Here is a 17,778-nt window from a genome sequence, read left to right on the forward strand (position 1 = left end):
CTAGATTCTGCTAGAAAAGCACCTACTTTTACGTATAAACTATTTAACTCTTTTAGTGTCAACCTAAAGCTACGACTATTTAGCAGTACATCTTAATATCAATATGTTGGTACCTTGGCACGAAAAGGTTTAAATTAGTACTTTAGCATTTTTTAAAGGTGTGTAAGGCGTGACAATAAAGTATCGAGAATAATTCATTAAAAATTTTTTTTTCGAAATAAAACAGATGTGAGATCATTGTTTTTAAAGAGTAGTTTTGAGGTTATCTCTACAGGCACATTTTAGCATTGGATCTGTTAATCTTAACATTTTATGTGATTATATTTCGATTACTGTTTTAATGCCTGCATTATATTCGCGTGAACTTTACAAATCTGGCTAGGAGTATCCTTTTGCAGATATAAAGAAATCGCAAGGAGACAGATTAAGTGAAAATACTGACTGCAACACTGCATCATGACAATGCTTGCGCTCATTCAGTCATATTACTAAATGTATGTAAAGTGTTGTCTCGATGCAAGTTCAGTGGACATTCAAGTTCCCTTGGAACTATTCTTTCAGCTATATATCTTATTCTCGATTTCAGGAATGTAAATTCAAGCTGCTAAGGCACAAGCTTATCTTAGGTGTAAGTTTTCTTACATTTCTTGTGCATGTAACTGATTACAAATGATGAATTTGTATTGAGACTACTGTATGTAGAGAAAAAGTACGTATCTACTGTTAAAGCTGAAAATAGTGCAAAGAAAATAGCCTAATTTTTCAATAACTCAATATTTTCTGCGTTCTTTACATTAAGTATAATATGAGTTAGCACCTAACATATTAGAAAATAAGTGATAAGCACAAAAAACAACCTTGCCTTCCCTTGAAAGTCCTGAAAAAGAGACTTGTAAGCAGACGAAAATTACACTAGACAAAAATTGTATTTATTAGAAAGGAACATTGGCATATAAGTTAGCGAAATATATAACAAAAACACCAAAACTAGAAAGTAGATACTGTTAAAAGTTAAAGATCATATGAAATAGGAGATAATTAATAGCTAAGTAGGCAAATAGAAACAGACAGGAAGTGAATTTTTTATACTAATATTGGCGCGATTTCTACATATTATATGTATCCGGAGCAGTAAAATCGAGCATAAAGTTAAAGGTAAAATTGATAATCAATCGTAGGTTTCAAACATCGTGTATCACTTTGGAATATTTAACAGCGGAAGATCTATTGCATTAAACGATATCCGAAGTCATAATCGTTTGGTCTATACCAGCTCGGAAATAAACTTTCGATATTAGATATCTAACAAATACAGGTATCTGTTTCCACTTGAAGAACATTATAGACTTCGCGTATTAAAAAAATTATGACTAATCATGTCAGTATTTGTTAAAGTTAAGAAATATCATTGCAATTAAAAAATAATTGAAAAAGTAACAATGATAGTGGCTTATGTTTCTTGCTGCTTGGTAAACTTTTGATAAAATTCAACTTTTTTTACATGAGAGGATAAAACCAATAGAGAAGTAGAGGTATAAACATACCTGTAACGAGCTTGTTACTACAGTTTGAGAAATCTAATTGTACTGGTCACACTTTTCAATTGTTATCAATTATTGATACCTACATTATTAATTGATTTACTTCTACACTTTCCCATGTTTTTGTTTCTGAGATATCAACGTTTAAAGTTTTCAACTTCAATACTGTCTCAGATTGCGGTTAGGTGAATTATTTTGAGATGAAAAAATTTGTTTATTGATCTTTTTTCTTTCTGAAAATATAAATACTACGTTCTAGACCTCAATTAGGGTCCTAACAAGAATTTTTTGAAAATGTGATATAGGTTATGTTGCTTTACAATCATAGAAATGTGACGTTGCTCTGGTAAAGAAGGAACAGTCTCTTCAAATATGTACCTTGGATTTTAGGAGATACTGTCGTTAGCTAACGGTGAGTTTTGGCCTTCTTATGGCACACCTGGTGTGCAGTCATCTAGGAGTCCCTACTTTGAAAACCCTTGATAATAGATCACCTTAGGGCCCGGTGCAGACGTTCGACAGAATGTCGTTACGATTTCGCGCAGACGATGTAGTTTCATTCTTGTATTGTTGAACGAACAGTTGACAACGCTCGTGTGCATTGATTCATCGAAAATACAGGGTGAGCTAGGCCTGATGGTACAAGCGGAATGGGAACGATGCTAGATGAAAAAATAAGTCGAAAATGAAAAATAAAATTTGTTGGCATTATGTTTCGTTTCCAAGAAAATTGACTTTTCATTTTAATTTGTTTGTTTCTCTTGTGTTTCTCAAAATTGTACTTCCTCACGCTTATACCCGACCATAATTGAGAGGAAATTTTCTCGAAAATGAAGCATGATACCAACAAATTTTATTCTACATTCCCGACTTATTTTTTCATGTAGAATTACTCTGTTCCTACTTTTACCAGTTCTAGGACACTTTATATGAGTCTGCCAAATAGTATAGACTTATAGACCATGCCACGACCCTTCAACAGGGTGATTCGCGACACTAAAATCGAAAATGAAGAGTAAATATGCTAGTATGGGAGAGTTTACTGAGGCAATACAATACGTCCAATTTTCTAGACGGTTGCATACTGCATATTATCAAATTGTTACTTCACTTATTATAACAGAATGTCATTTTTAGACCACAGCATTTAATAGTTATATGCTTATCTATTCCCCTTTTGTTTTCAAATTATTTTTCATCTTATTTTGCTTTCAAAAATTTCAAAAAAAGCTTTCATGACTGGTAACGAGTTGCAACATTATAGCGAGTAGAGATTGTATCCTAGACAATAGCTTCGCGTGTTTTTCGATTATCTGAAGAAGTAGTAAACTAATGGACCTACATTTATTCGTGAATCCTCGATTCAATTTCCAAACGCAACGTGCAAGAAATTTGAACGCAATGCACCGTGTAGAGTGTAGAAGAAACATTTTACGTTAGCTTGCATGCAATGTGTTGTTAACTTCGAACCATTGGGAAAGGAAAAAGGCTCTTTCGAATGCTTTCGAGACGTATCCATTCACGATTTATCGCAGCTCCTTTTTGTTTCATTGACCGTGGGAAGTTATCAAGACTGTGGAAGATAAAACCGAACTAGCTCTTTCTCCCGATTATTAGATATTTTAGCCGACCTTTAATAACCGTCGTACAATTTCTAATTGTACGTAAGAACTTCGAGTTTGTAGAAAGTGCAAATTACAGTAACCTTTTTCTAGAATGTTTATTACGTTAACTGCTTCCTAATTTCGTGGCGCAGGTAATAATAATGATACTTTTTCTACTGATAAGATATAGAAACCAGTTGGTATGTATTTTCGAGTGTATTAAGACGCTGGTGTGTTCAATGAGAGCAACGTCTTTTGCACCAGAATGTAAAAAGCGTAAGATTTGCTGTTTTTTGTTAAATTGACGTGACACAAGATACAGTTGTTTCCAGATTTTATAATAAAATCGTGGAATAAATGGATATATGTGCCGGTGATTGTGAAAGTAGTATAAGTCCAAAATTTGTTCTAAAATGTATGTTTTCGTTTTTTATGATTTGTTTCATTTCCATGTGATTCAATTAATAAATTAACTGTTTTTCATGATCACCAATACATTATTATCATTCTTTTATTTTTCATTGCCTTTTAGTTTTAGTGTTCTTACCTTAATGATTTATACAGGGTGTTCCAACGAACACTGTACAGTGCAGTGCAGTTAATTCCTAAAATATTAGAGATAAAAAAAAATTGTTTATACAGAATTGCATGGTTCGAAGGGGCCAAATTATTAGCGAAGGTGAATTTTTGGTAACATTATTATTACATGAGATATGATGGTCAAGTTTGGTTTTTCAAATGGAACTATATATTTTTTTACAGATCAGTTGATAGTGTGTTTCAAGATGAATCCAGTGACGTCTAATTTATATACTTTTTGTAACTAATTTTCGAGGTATTGCGCCTACAAATTTAGTGATTTTCGTAGGAAGGGAACATTTCTGTCCAGCAGGTACTGCGGGCGGTCTGTTGTTCCCTCCCTTAGTATCGGTTTCAAGGGGTAATGCCTAACACGCGCCATCAGGAGGGAACAATAGACCGCCTGCAGTACCTGCTGATCAGAAAGGATTTCTTCCGACGAATTTCATTAAACTTGTAAGCGCAGTATCTTGAAAATTAATTAAAAAAGGTACATAAATTAGACGTCGCTGAATTCGTCTTGAAACACACTATCAACTGATCTGTAAAAAAATATATAGTTCCATTTAAAAAACCAAACTTGACCATCATATCTCATGTAATAATAATGTTACAAAAAATTCGCTTCCGTTAATAAATTGACCCTTTTGAACCATGCAATCCTATATGAACAATTTTTTTTATTTCTAATACTTTAGAAATTAACGCACTGTACAGTGTTCGCTGGAACACACTGTATATTAACTATGTATGTACATACGTAGTTCCATTTGTAGAAGTACATATTGAAAAAAAAGTTACTATAGGCACTTTTATACAAAACTATAAGCTACAAAATTCAAGAATAAACGTGGAATAGATAACTTTTTAAAATTACTGTTCATCTTTCTATCACGAAGATTGTAAAAATATGTGAAAATATATGAAGCAATATTCGGTGCTTAATGTGCTATTTGATTCTATTAAGAATTTCCTTGTAGTATTTACAGCCCGTAAATATTACACATATACGTAAGTAAATAGGTACAGTAGTAATCACTGGGATTGCATTACTTTAAATATGTATATCAATACTTTTAGTTCAACTTTCACATCAGCATTGACCACCACAATTCTTGAACATTACAGCTTGCATTCATAGTCATTACCTAAAGGTTTCATTACTGATTAGTGAAAGAATTCTCTGCAGTTATCATGCTCGCAATGTATTTACATATTAAATAAACTGTATTTTTAAGCAGTGGAGTAATGCTTTTGATCGCTATTCCTTATATTTTAATATATTCAATAAATTCGGTTACATAAATTGATAAGATAATTTCTTGTTAGGTATAGGTAGAATTCAAATACTTTAGAGGTTATAGTACGCACACGTTCACCTAATCTTATTCTGAAGAAATAACGAAAGCATGTTCGATCAGTTTAATTTACTGAACGCATTCAATAGCTTTTTAAACATAGTAATGACACATGTTCACAATTTATTTGATTAGAAGCGTATCTCAGAAATCTTATCCTTTGACGTTGATACCGCCTTATTAGACTAGACAATATCGGAAGGGAATGCGAAAGACATTTCCGGAGAACTGATCGTGTGCGTGACAGCGTGCAAAATCGAACTGTATAATACGACAAGCACGTTTTGGTGTCCGTCATCTTTCAAGTAAAAATTTTTGCTAAGCAGAATTACTTTCATAAAACACGTACATTCTACTGAACAAAATGTAATTGAAAGAAACAACGTCATTATGTGTAGAAAAGAATGCGTTTAGGTTAAGGTAAATTCTCGTAATCAGTTAAGGGATATTCATTTTTCTCCCCCAGATTTCACGCTACACTTACTTACATAGGTATTACATGTTAGTATGTTTTATTTTTTGTAGATGACAAAAGGCAATGGCAAAAGTCTATAAATCACATGTAGTATGCAAATAAAAGATATTTGTATCTACAAACATGTTAAGACGAAACGGTTAAGGGAAAAGAATAGTAATATATTTATATATTTAAATTACAGTAATTTTTAAGAAGTAATACCTTTGAGCATGTAGACATTCGACGAAGTTTATTAGTTTAGAAAAATATATTCCATAAACGTAGATGACCTTCACCTGTTTTTAAAGCGTAAAGTTAGTAACAAACATTTATTTGCATATTATGCTACTCCTCTTGTAATTCCTATAATCACAAGAAAGTACTTGTTTAAGTTTAAGATATTTTAAATTTTTGTTTAAAATGTAGGTAAACTAATAAGATTGCATGTAATAAACTGTGAAAGTAACAAAAAAAAAAAAACAATTTGAATTGAATTTAGTATCTATTGTATTATGAAGATAAGTCATTTTAGAAACTTGTTCAAAAAGTGAAAGTAATATGACATTGCAGATAAGAAATGAATCAGTAAACCAATTTTTATTGCTTATAAACAAAAATCGCACACATTTTATTCGCATGATTCATGCTTCCTACATACGTGTTACTGTTACTACTATATTCATCTTATTTTTCTTGATCTATAATTGTCTGTTGGACCTGAGACTCGGAGAAATATTCGTCCTGTGTATGTCTACATGATTATGAAAGAAAATACCTAAGTTTAATGTCTCACGTGGTGGAATGGTACATGAACACTATAGACTGATCGATAAAGATCTCAAAATATATAATAAAAAGCATATATCTATGTCTGTAAAGCAAAACAACCTATATCACATTTTTAAAAAATTTGAGTTAAGGTCTGAATTGAGATGTAGAATACAGAATTCATATTACAGAAAGAAGAGCACTGAAGACATTTTTTTACGTAAAAATAAGTGCTCCAGAAGTCAGAAATCCATAAGATAGTCTTGAAGTTGAAACTTTTAAATACCATTATCTCGAAAACAATAACCCGTGATTTAGGTCATTCTGCCTTGCAACCACAGATTCTGCCGGTTATTATGTTATTTTTATATTATGTTTGGTTATTCGGCGTCTGAATTGCAAGAAAATGTAATTTGGTTGAATTTCCGAAAGCAAAGGGTTAATCTAATCCTTCTTCCAGTATCTAAACGTGTACGTATTTATGTGCATGCAATCGGTGGAAATGATAGTGCATTCTAAAAGGAACACGTGGCTAGGAATCCGAGGCAGTGTGTCATGTGTCAAGCGTATTTTTGCACGCCGTTCACTCATGAGCAACAATCGATTCCTCGGCCCTGTACATCGAGACGAAACTAGGAACTGGTAACACAGGCTGCGTGATCGGGGTACGGGAAAAGTCGAAGCACGAACGGAATGATCGTTTCGATCGGGTTGGTTTCAATTCGCTAGAAACCGCGAACAGGCTGTCGAAAGGAATTACGAATAAATCCGATCGTAGATTCTGGTGGAAATCGTCGGGTGAATTCAGCGTAAGGCAAATTGGAACTATGCATCGACGAGGTCGATCGTCTGACCCGCGGACCGTTACTTTCCAAATCGAAACTTGTAATTCCACGTGGCCGATGCACATTATGGCCACGAATCGAGACATCTGAAAGGTGACGGATTAAAAAGCTAGCATACTTACATAGTTGTAGTGTGAGCGTTATCAGACCAACTGATTGTGAGTACAGAGATGATCAAAAACTTGTTTAGTACTACAATTGTCTTTTGCGAGGGAGATCATTTTAATTTTATATTTTATTCGTTATGTTTGTATGATTGACCAGTTTTGGGGAATTTTCTAGCTCCATCTGATACTGATGAGGATGCATGTACATTACTGGAAAAATTTATTACTTCACTTGAATACTAGTGAAAAATTATTAAAGCTCATAGTGTTATTTACTTTGTTAATATTTAGGTGTTCGAATTTGATACAACAAAAAGTGTATTAAAGCTTGAACTTTTTACATTTTGATTCTTTTATCCGATTTCATTTAAAATGGTATCTAAGAGTAAAATCTTTCCCTAAATAGGTGGTCATCAAATCATAAAAATTTCTTCACGTCTAACAACCGATATATAGACAATAGTATCTGCTGTTTTAGTGTATATTGAAAACTGTAATCATTTGTTTTCAAAACAACTGAAACTGAGTAAAAAAAGAATAATTATCGAAGTTATAGTCGTTTAAAAGAATATCTTAACGAATACGATAACAAGCACCCTTTTTCATGTAGTTTTATTGGTTTCGAAAAAAATGATCATTTTTTTCGGCACTAGGTGTATGCCAAAATTGTAAACACTGTTGCCTACACGATGTATAAGTCGTCAAAGATGAAGAAATTTTTACAGTTTGATAACCCTCTATTTAAGGAAGGGAAGATTTTATTCTTTATCGGTAATTCAAGCTTTAATACATTTTTAATTGCTTCGAATGTGGGTGGATATTAAAAAAGTTATGAAACCTTGAAGTTTGACAATTTTCACTAGTATTCAAGGGATGCAATAAATTTTTCCACTAGTCTATACTTACCTATACTTTCCTGTTGATATAGTAGAGTATAGGTCGTTCAGTTTTCAAAATATCTTTTGATGCGTACCTACGAAATAGTTGTTCGTTGGTACATCTGTACAGATAATGAAATTGAGCGTCTACATGTATTATAAAAAGAAACTGTATTTCTACATGTATATATAATTGAGTTTTCACGAATTTTAAAATACAAAACTCTGTTCTGTTATAATACACTTTACAATCATTGTCTCACGTTTTAATTTTAATTCTTAGACAATTTCATACTTTAGTTATTTTCGAAACTGTTGTTCTTTTTAAACATTCAACATTTTATTCATTTCACGCAAATTATTTATAGATTATCTTTGTAATCCTTAGAATATGTCATTTTCATGAAGTATTCATTACTCAATATTGAAAATACACTTTATATAACCTTAGGATGCTAATAAAATCACTGGAAAATTGGGTTTCTCCTTTGACGGTTAACTGAAACTCATGCGCGTTGCGATAATTGCCAACGATGCGCGGTGAATGCGTTAAATGAACGTTAAATGGCGCATTTAGGTCAACTGTTGCCGCGGGTACACGACAAACGTGACGAGTAAATTCATTTTCGTTTGCGATATCACGTCAAAACAACTTTTCAATCTTCACCTAGAATACTGAAGGTATCCACAACTTTCAGCATATTTGTATGGGGCAGTAAATAATTACAAGTATTTTAAACGCATGAAATCATTTGAATACAATTGACCAAACTTTTTAGGTACTACAATGATGTGGTATTCAAATTAATGGAACATTTTTTATATAAAAAGGAATCAAGAGGGATGATTCTAAGCTATTTTTAATTTTAATGCTTGAATTAATATAATTGTGAGTAATATTAATTAACAAGAATTTTTAGAGAGACCCATAAAATATAGCAAGTACAAATTAATCAAATAATTCATTAATATGTCACTAAACATGTTATATTGGTAATAACAGCTTGCTTTCATTTTCTTATTGTTAGTGAATATGTTACATTTATCAAAACTGTAATTAACTATAATATACACAGCGATAAAAAAGCACTCTAACGTCTGAATAATAATAAAAACATTTTAATTTTAGAAAAACTAAATGGCTTACACCTAATTGAATAGAATCAGAAAATTCCGCAATTCAAATCAAGAACATTAATTGGCAGGTAAAATGTGGAATTAAAATGATGTAATATATACATGTACATAAATATTATATTATAATATTATACTCTGTATTTGAGAATCATAATCATTTTCTTTTATTTTTTATATATCGAAGGAGAAAGGCTAGCATCCCCTGCATTAAAGAGAAAATAAGAAATTATATACATATGTACTTACACGTTTCACTCGAAAGGAATGAAACAATTGAAACATCGATTTACGATAACAGGAACAGCTGTTCTACGTCGAAGCTATCGACATTTGTCTCCGTAAATACAGTGTTCGCCACAGAAACGAAGGTAATCTTTCTAAAGCTGTGGTGCATCGTTATACGTATCTGGAGATACTATAGAAATGCGAGTTGAACAGGCGCGGTGGTACAGATTACCTACATACTATATTTTTTTCTACTGCACCCACAGTCCCACGTTTCTAATCATATTAAAGTCGTATCCAATTAGATACGTCAATATTATACTTCTGTTTGAACTTATTTTGTTCTCCGCTTTGTTCCACATATAAAACCGAATAATTTTTATCACAGACTAGTTGATCCAATTTTTTTTAAACATAGTATACTGAATGAAGAAGCTTTTCTCAATGCATATTGAAGTACTACTCATACTCCTTCATCTCAATTTTAATGATTTCATACAATTCAATTTAATAAATGTAGTATATTTTCCGATTTCCAGAAACAAGAGGTCATCACTTTGAACAATCGGTTTAAATTAGTTTAAACCAGTACAAATCAATGTAAAATATAGTTTCAAATGAATGATTTTAATTAAGTTAAGTAGCCTGAATGATTACTTGTGGTTTATACATACTACTTTTTTTTCTATGTCTCGAAAATGAGGACAAATCGACCCATAGTATACACGTATAACATTTTTTGCGCAGAAAGAATTCCCAAACATGTTGATAAAGTTTATCGGCTGAGATTTGAAACACCCTATTTGTAATTTTGGAACGTACCTAAAACCAATTGCTTCTTTACTTTGATATGCAGACATAGTTTGCTTTTACTGTAACAGCACTAAGTATTTAAGGCGCTATGAAAAATTTATGAACTTATACTGTGTCTTTGTCTCTCTAAAAAATAAAACAACTTATAAAATAGTTGACCTAGTACTTGATCAGTACCTAGTAGTCGATCATTTTAATAAATAATCAGACAGCGTTAGTTGAATTTTCTGAAATTAATCACACCATAACTTTAGATATCTCATTATATCAATCAATAAATAAATGAATAAATAAATACTTTTAGATCATTATTTATTGAGGTGATCGATTACTGAGTACTGATCGATTATCGAGTCGTAATTGACTCAATATTCTAGATATAGCTATTAATTTTTCTTTGTTAACAAATATCAATTAATTTAAACGATGTAAATTGACTATTAAAAAAGTCCTTCCTTTTTCTTCAGTTCAAACGTATTTTTTCATTAAAAGAATCAACATCTGCTTCTAAGTAAGTGATCGTCCACTGGTCGTAATATAATATACATGTGATAATCGTTCAACTAATTACAGATTAGTTGCTTATTAATGATTACAAATGATTACATAATTATAAATGCTGTACAATTGTAATGTAGTGATTACTAATATCACTATTAATGATTATGGTTACTATGGTTACTTTCAGTAAGTGATCAGTTACAGTAATTATCAAAATGTAGTTGATTACTGCTCAAATCTGTCTAGGACGACAGTGACAATGACAGTATAGCTGTGGAAAATTGCCATAGCTTTTTGGTTACTTATCACGCGAGGCAAATCTGGATCAAATGATAGACCAATAAACACACTTTCTCAAAACATAAATTTTATTTTTATATCTCTAAAAAGTAATTGACAGTTAGTCCAAATGTAAAAAATACATATTAATTTTCTCCTTGTTCTCCTATAATAGTGACACAATTCTTTTTTTCTTTAACGAAGATCTAGAACGCAAAGATGAAGAATTTGATGCAATTTTAATAATATCAATCACTTTACGATACAGTTTTATTGTCACGATAATGATCGCTATTGAACGACGTACGGGAAGCTGAAAACGAGGACATTCGATTCGTTCGACCGATTTGCATTCTTCACTTCGCGATAGGTATCTTGAAGACACGAAAAGTCACGTTGAGGAGGAAGTTTCTGGTCTGCAATTTGCTGCCACTGCATGAATTTATTTGTAACTACGGTCAAGAATATTTAACACTTGCTTACAGTGAAGTGTTATGTATAGTGAAATATTTATTGTCTAAAAATAAATATAATGAATTTATTTTAAACAAACAGCTATTATATTATGCATATACTTTTATAATGTATTTCTATTATAAATATTTTAATCAAATTAATTTTAATACGAATCTTTACTTGAAAATATTTGTATCACAATTTAATACAAGTTTATCATCCTTTCTCATATTTTTACTATGAATATGCTACGATATTTGCAGCAAATAATTTTTGTAAAATAAATTATTATAGACTTAGTAATGCTTAATATTGCTTAGAAAATTTTAAGACAATCTTAAGAAAGATGCAATAACATATAGGTAGGTAGCACGTATCTTTATAGCTTTCTATAATACAGAACAATTACAAATTAATATAATTTGTCTCTGTTTAATTACAAAAATAATTAATTATAATATATGTACATAGGTAGATATATAAAATAATATAATATAGAACATTGATTTTGCTTAAACAGGAAGATAGAGCAAATTCCAGATTAGTGACAGTAATTCGTGTCCTTTCTATATGTATCTCTAATCCAGGAAGAGGTCTAGGTTAGGTCTGGGTTGAGTTTCGTGTCCTTTAGGTTCGTTAGATTCGTGTCCTTTCTATATGTATCTCTAATCCAGGAAGAGACGCAAAGGTTTCTTCACCCTTGACTGATTTTCTCACAACCAATAGAGCTGTTCGTCGAAGAAAACGAATCAGGCGTAGATGAAAAAGAGTAACGTGCAGTCAGGGAACGACAGATGAGAATGATGAGACCGCTACTGAAAAAAGGCTGTCCCACTTCTCACTGAATCTTCATGAGAACGTTACAGATGAATTATAGCACGACACCGTTTGATTTATTGATTATAAAATTGATTTTTACGATAATGTACATTCCGTTTTAGATCGACAAATGACCGCGGATTAATCTTCTGAAGAAGATACGCAGCTGGCGTGAGGGATTCAAAGCATATAAAGTTTCGTCAAAGTGTGAACGAGAGATATACACTACTACTGATTCACGCTGGCATTCTTCTATCTTAATATACCTACACAAGTGTCTATCTAACTAATACGCCTAGGTTCCTGGGACACGTGTGTACTGGTGCAACCTATGGAAGCAAATCTGAGTTATGTGGGTACGTACAATCACCCATTAAACGGCTGCACATACTACAGAAGGAACACGTGGAAAAATCTACGCCTACGTTCGCCAATGTCGACGACAGCTACGCACTAATTGTCGTGGAAAATATGTCAAGAAAGGGAATTGAAGAGTATTGGACGTGAACTGAAGTCTTCTACTACAAGTATGAAAATATGATACTGTTCATATCGACTGCTATAACTATACCATGGAAGGTTTGCAGCAATATTAGTATTTGTTAATGAATTTTTCTTGTCTCTTTTTTATACTTACGTATTGTAACTATATATGTATGCAAATTGGATCAAAATATATCATCTGTGAGGTATTTTATTACCTTTGAGATGAATGTAATTTAACATTGTTATTAATTACAAATGCCTTTTCAGTTTCTTTACTAGTGAAAATTTGGCTGATAAGTTAATCGATTCTTAACATATTAAGTATTTATCAATTTGTAAGCAAATATCTATAGTTGTTGATATTTCTTAGACAAACTGAATTATTCACATCCAAACCTAATTTTTGTACTGTTTCGAAGTTTTCAAAAATTGTGGAATACGTATCAGAGTTTCTTTGAAAAAACTCTAAGGAATGTAGGATTTTGCTCATGTTTTTAAAAACTCATAATCAGATTGTCTACAAAGGATTAATATGGACGCTGGAGTACCTTAACGAATGCTTCAAATCTGTAATAACGATTTTTTAATTAAAATCGTACGAATATATTATATACGTCATTCTTCATGACAGGTATTTGTCGTTAAGAATTTATGCCTGAAGAAATGAATTCTGACACACGGTTCCATGCAGCGGGAGTAAGTACCAAAGAAGGGAGCATACCATACAGAATTTGCATTTGTACAACTGCGTACGTATGCGGAACAGTGATGTGAGTACGGCAAGTGAATGGAGTATGTATTTTCGACGCATCCTTTATGCTTCTTCCTCGTAAAAAGAAGGATCCAAGGATGTGCATCAACAAGTAATTTATTATCCATAGAACTTTTTCAGCGGATTTCGCGAGGAATATTCAACGGATCGCGACGTGTCGTACGAAGTGCATGGTCAATGAGGAATGATATCGCTTGTAAAACTGCTTTTTCTTTAAGCATAAAATATTTTCCAACTTTGTACTGAATTATGGTACTATAATATTCATGTGCAAATGCAATGTGTTTCAGACTGAGGGTAAAAGAATTTTAATATAAATATTATTTATAAGACTATTTGGAGAAAAATGCGGTATACGAACATATACACTGTTTTTAATGCTTACGTAACTATAAAATCGTAAGTGCACGAAGGTGTGTTTAAGAAATTAATTTCTGTGAAATATCAGTCGTTTATGTATAATTTTATTATCGTAAATGCTTGAAATGTATTTCGCGAGTTTGAATGCAAATATTATATTCGCAAATTGGTAGATCGAAATGATACATAAATTATTATATGATAAAGTTGTTTATAGGTGTATGTGTTCCAATACTATTATGGTATATCATTCGTTGAAAATGTCTCTATGAATAGTTTTAAGAATTTATGAGCCAGAACAGGAGGAAGGAATCTGCTGGGATATTTTACCGTATAATTCTACCGTATTTTACAGCATTATACAAATTACACAGTATTATTAGCAAGCAAAAGTTCACAATAAACTTCAAATATACATTTTATATAGGAACAGGATCTGTGTTTATCTTTCTATTCAAAATGATATATTTTAATCTAGTTTATTAAAGAAAATTACTATAAAATTCCTAGAAATTAATTATATTCAACATAATTTTAAAACATAAAGTTCTTGAAATTTAATAGCATTACAAAGATTCAAAGGAAATGTCGAAACGTTGGCAGCAAAAATAAAAAATTTCTTTAGATTTCCTAACTAATTAGATTTTATATTATCACATCACGAGCTAATTTTAATAAGTAGTACCTAAACAGTATGTATGAAAAAAATGACTTTCTAGGAGTTACGTCTTATCTACTTAGCTCTCTGTGAACTAATCAAATTAATAGAGTACAGCTTTTTATCGAACCTGCAAATTCTTCCTAAAAAAACTTATGTTAGCTCAACTGTATGTCAACTAGGCTCTATCTATATTTGAGAAAGTTTCCAGATTCAAGAAACAGTTTACTATCATTTCCAGCAATAATATATCTATATGTGTGAATATAATCATAATAAACGTCGACTTTCGCATGATCTACTATCAGGCTTGTATCGCGACGATGCGACTTGACATTCTCCACGGCAACTGACGCGGCACGCTCAGAAGAGTAATTGTCAAAATGCAGCCACGCGGTACTCTAGCCGCTCCACCTTAAATGCGTGCCAGTCTTATTACATACACGTCGGAATACGTTCAAGTGACTTTCAAACATGCAATTCTTGAATAGGTAGGATATAGAACAGAAAACGTTGCGTGTTATGTAAGACCTTCGCTCGCAAAAAACGTAAGAGCGATAAAACGATCGTTAAGCGTAATCAGGATGGGCGTCACTGCTGCCAGAGGCACAAAGAGAAAAATCCAATATGTGCATACCCATAAGACATTAGCTGCGTTCTACCCTTAATTCTCATACTTGTAGCACTCATTACGCTCAGGTAACCGAGTCGGTGGGCGTCCACGACGGACGCCTTCCTTGAAGAATTTTTTCCCTTGTTGTAATCTCATCTACCGTGCTGCATTCTTATATTCGTGTAGTATCCGACCAAGTATTCCTCGACATTCTAAGGTCGTCTCGCATTAGTGATACTGTACCTACTTATACACTTTTTCGAACACTTAGAATCAATGTACCTTGCATTGCCTTGGCGATGAAGGCTATTATAAGAATCGTTATATGGAACAGATATCGTACAGAGACATTTTCTTCATCCAGTGAAAGGCAGAAGATTAAAAGTAGTAGAATGATGAAGCATTACTTGAATTGGAGTAACTATTCCATTCTAGAGTAACTATTCAATATAATAAGTCCACTTGTCTTTTATATGTCTTATTACACTTTGTCTCTGGGGTCCAGATATAGCTTTGTAATTATTTGAAAATGACGAATTTTGGACTAACGCTATTTTTAAACTCAGCTGATTTGGTCAAAGGATTAAAAAGATATTTTACATAATAGTTACTCGTAATGTTTACGTGAAGTCATCCTCTGGAAAAAGTAGTAACTGAACAAGTTGTAGATTCTCTGCTTTCATTCATTAAAAGATTCGACTTTCCGAATAGTTGCATTTGGGCTGCGATCTATCTAGTACCGTATGCTAGGCTCATTGCTCATTGTCAGATATGTACATACATATGTATATACATACATACATACAGTAAGTCGCGTAGATACATGGATGCATATGTATATTATACATGAGACCGTCGTTCCGTTCCAGGTCACAAAGTCTCGACTCTATCTCTACCTGGATAGGCATCTATGAAGGCACTGCATCACGGCCTCGCTCGGTTATCGTAAATGCACCATGCGCGCTGCAGTTTGCAGTTTGTACCGTTACTGAGTATATAATCGCTCGTTGCTGAGCTGACCAAGACGGCTGGCTTCAGGGACGATTGATGTCCAATCGAATTCGTCCTGGCTATCTTAGGCATTAACGGTATATGGGACACTATGGTGTCGCGAATTTAAAACTATCGTCGAGAAATATTGAACGAATGGCCAGTCCAATTCGATAGCGACTTGTCACACAACGATGGTTCTGCCATAATGGATGTGCAATTGTTTAAATTAATCTCGCGAATGCAATATTAATAGTATTATACATCGCATTATTAGAATGGTGATATCACGAAAAATATTTTTATGATTCTGGAAGTAAGGAGGTAAACGATAAAATTGTTACATGATTTGGTCGATCCAATAATTAGATATCATAACTGCAAAAAGTTGTGAATCTTCATAAGCTTTTACTTAAATATGTTATTCTCAAATATGTCGAACTTATCTGATTAATAATTTGTTACCTAATATAAAGTATAAATCAAAATCTATTAGTTCTGCATTCTTTTATACTGCACTGTATAATATATTAGTACTAAGTACTAGTACCTATTATTCTGCAAAGATTTTGTTATTAATGAGTAGTTAATTTCAAAATAGGAATACATAGAAAAAGTAAAACAAATTTCTGCGATGATCTGAAATTAATGCATATAAATTTATGTGATATTTTCAGTAAATATATAATATTCGCATTAATTTTAGTAAACTATTATTTTAAAAAAATGATTAAATTAAGTTATTTGGTAACAGTTTTTTAAATAAATAGATAAAAATTATATACAATAACGTAATAAAGAAAATGATCAGATTTCAAGTAAAAGTAATCGTATTTTGGAATTCCATAACTTAGATCAGATACGTAAACATAAGTGTTAACATGTAGAAATTTATGGGATTACTAGGATGTGATATGACTTGTTTTGTAAATTTTGCATCAAGAGTTTGGAAACATACGTACGACTGACTTTATAATTCATTAAATTTAATTACTTTATTTGTTACGCTAAGTCATGTATATGGTATGAACATCCTAACAATCATTACGAGAAAAATAAGTCTATTTGCTTCAACCATTTTCAGATATTATATAGTTTTGAATGCATTAGTAGTCTTTTGTGTCTAGAAATAGCCTGTTTAAGGTTTTAAAGTATTAATAATAGTTAATAACTTTTAAAAGAGAAATTGCATTACCAATTCTCTTTCACGGTTTGATTACCTATACATGTGCTCTGAAGCAACACGAAATCTCATTATTAAAGTTTGGAAGAAAAAACTTATACATATGTGCTAATATTATACATTTAAAAATTTTCAGACAATTACTTATGTATCGTAGGGAAAAATCAAAGCCCAAAAAAATGAGTAAACATAATTGCTGCGGATGTTAACGAATTCACATGATGTTTAAGCGACAAGCGAATTTACTTTTCTGCGCCTTCAAAGGACACAATAAAGCCTCAATGGGAAAAACAATTATACATAATTATCAGGGAAACGTAGGCAGCTCGAACGAGTATACGTATGTAAG

At 32.1% G+C, this 17,778-nt stretch overlaps 1 protein-coding gene and 1 long non-coding RNA gene across 2 annotated transcripts in view; one reads left to right on the forward strand and one right to left on the reverse strand.

Moving 5' to 3' along the window:
• The window catches only part of Centrocortin (cerebellar degeneration-related protein 2-like), a 92,522-nt gene that overhangs the window by 42,084 nt on the left and 32,660 nt on the right, over nt 1-17,778 (reverse strand). The window lies entirely within an intron of this gene.
• On the forward strand, nt 6,956-9,834 carry LOC143178194 (uncharacterized). The gene is made up of 4 exons (XR_013001732.1): nt 6,956-7,245; nt 8,589-8,818; nt 9,267-9,342; nt 9,459-9,834. It is a non-coding gene; the product is annotated as an uncharacterized LOC143178194 (long non-coding RNA).

This window comes from Calliopsis andreniformis, chromosome 4 (genome assembly GCF_051401765.1).
Source record: "Calliopsis andreniformis isolate RMS-2024a chromosome 4, iyCalAndr_principal, whole genome shotgun sequence".
NCBI classification, from domain to species: domain Eukaryota; kingdom Metazoa; phylum Arthropoda; class Insecta; order Hymenoptera; family Andrenidae; genus Calliopsis; species Calliopsis andreniformis.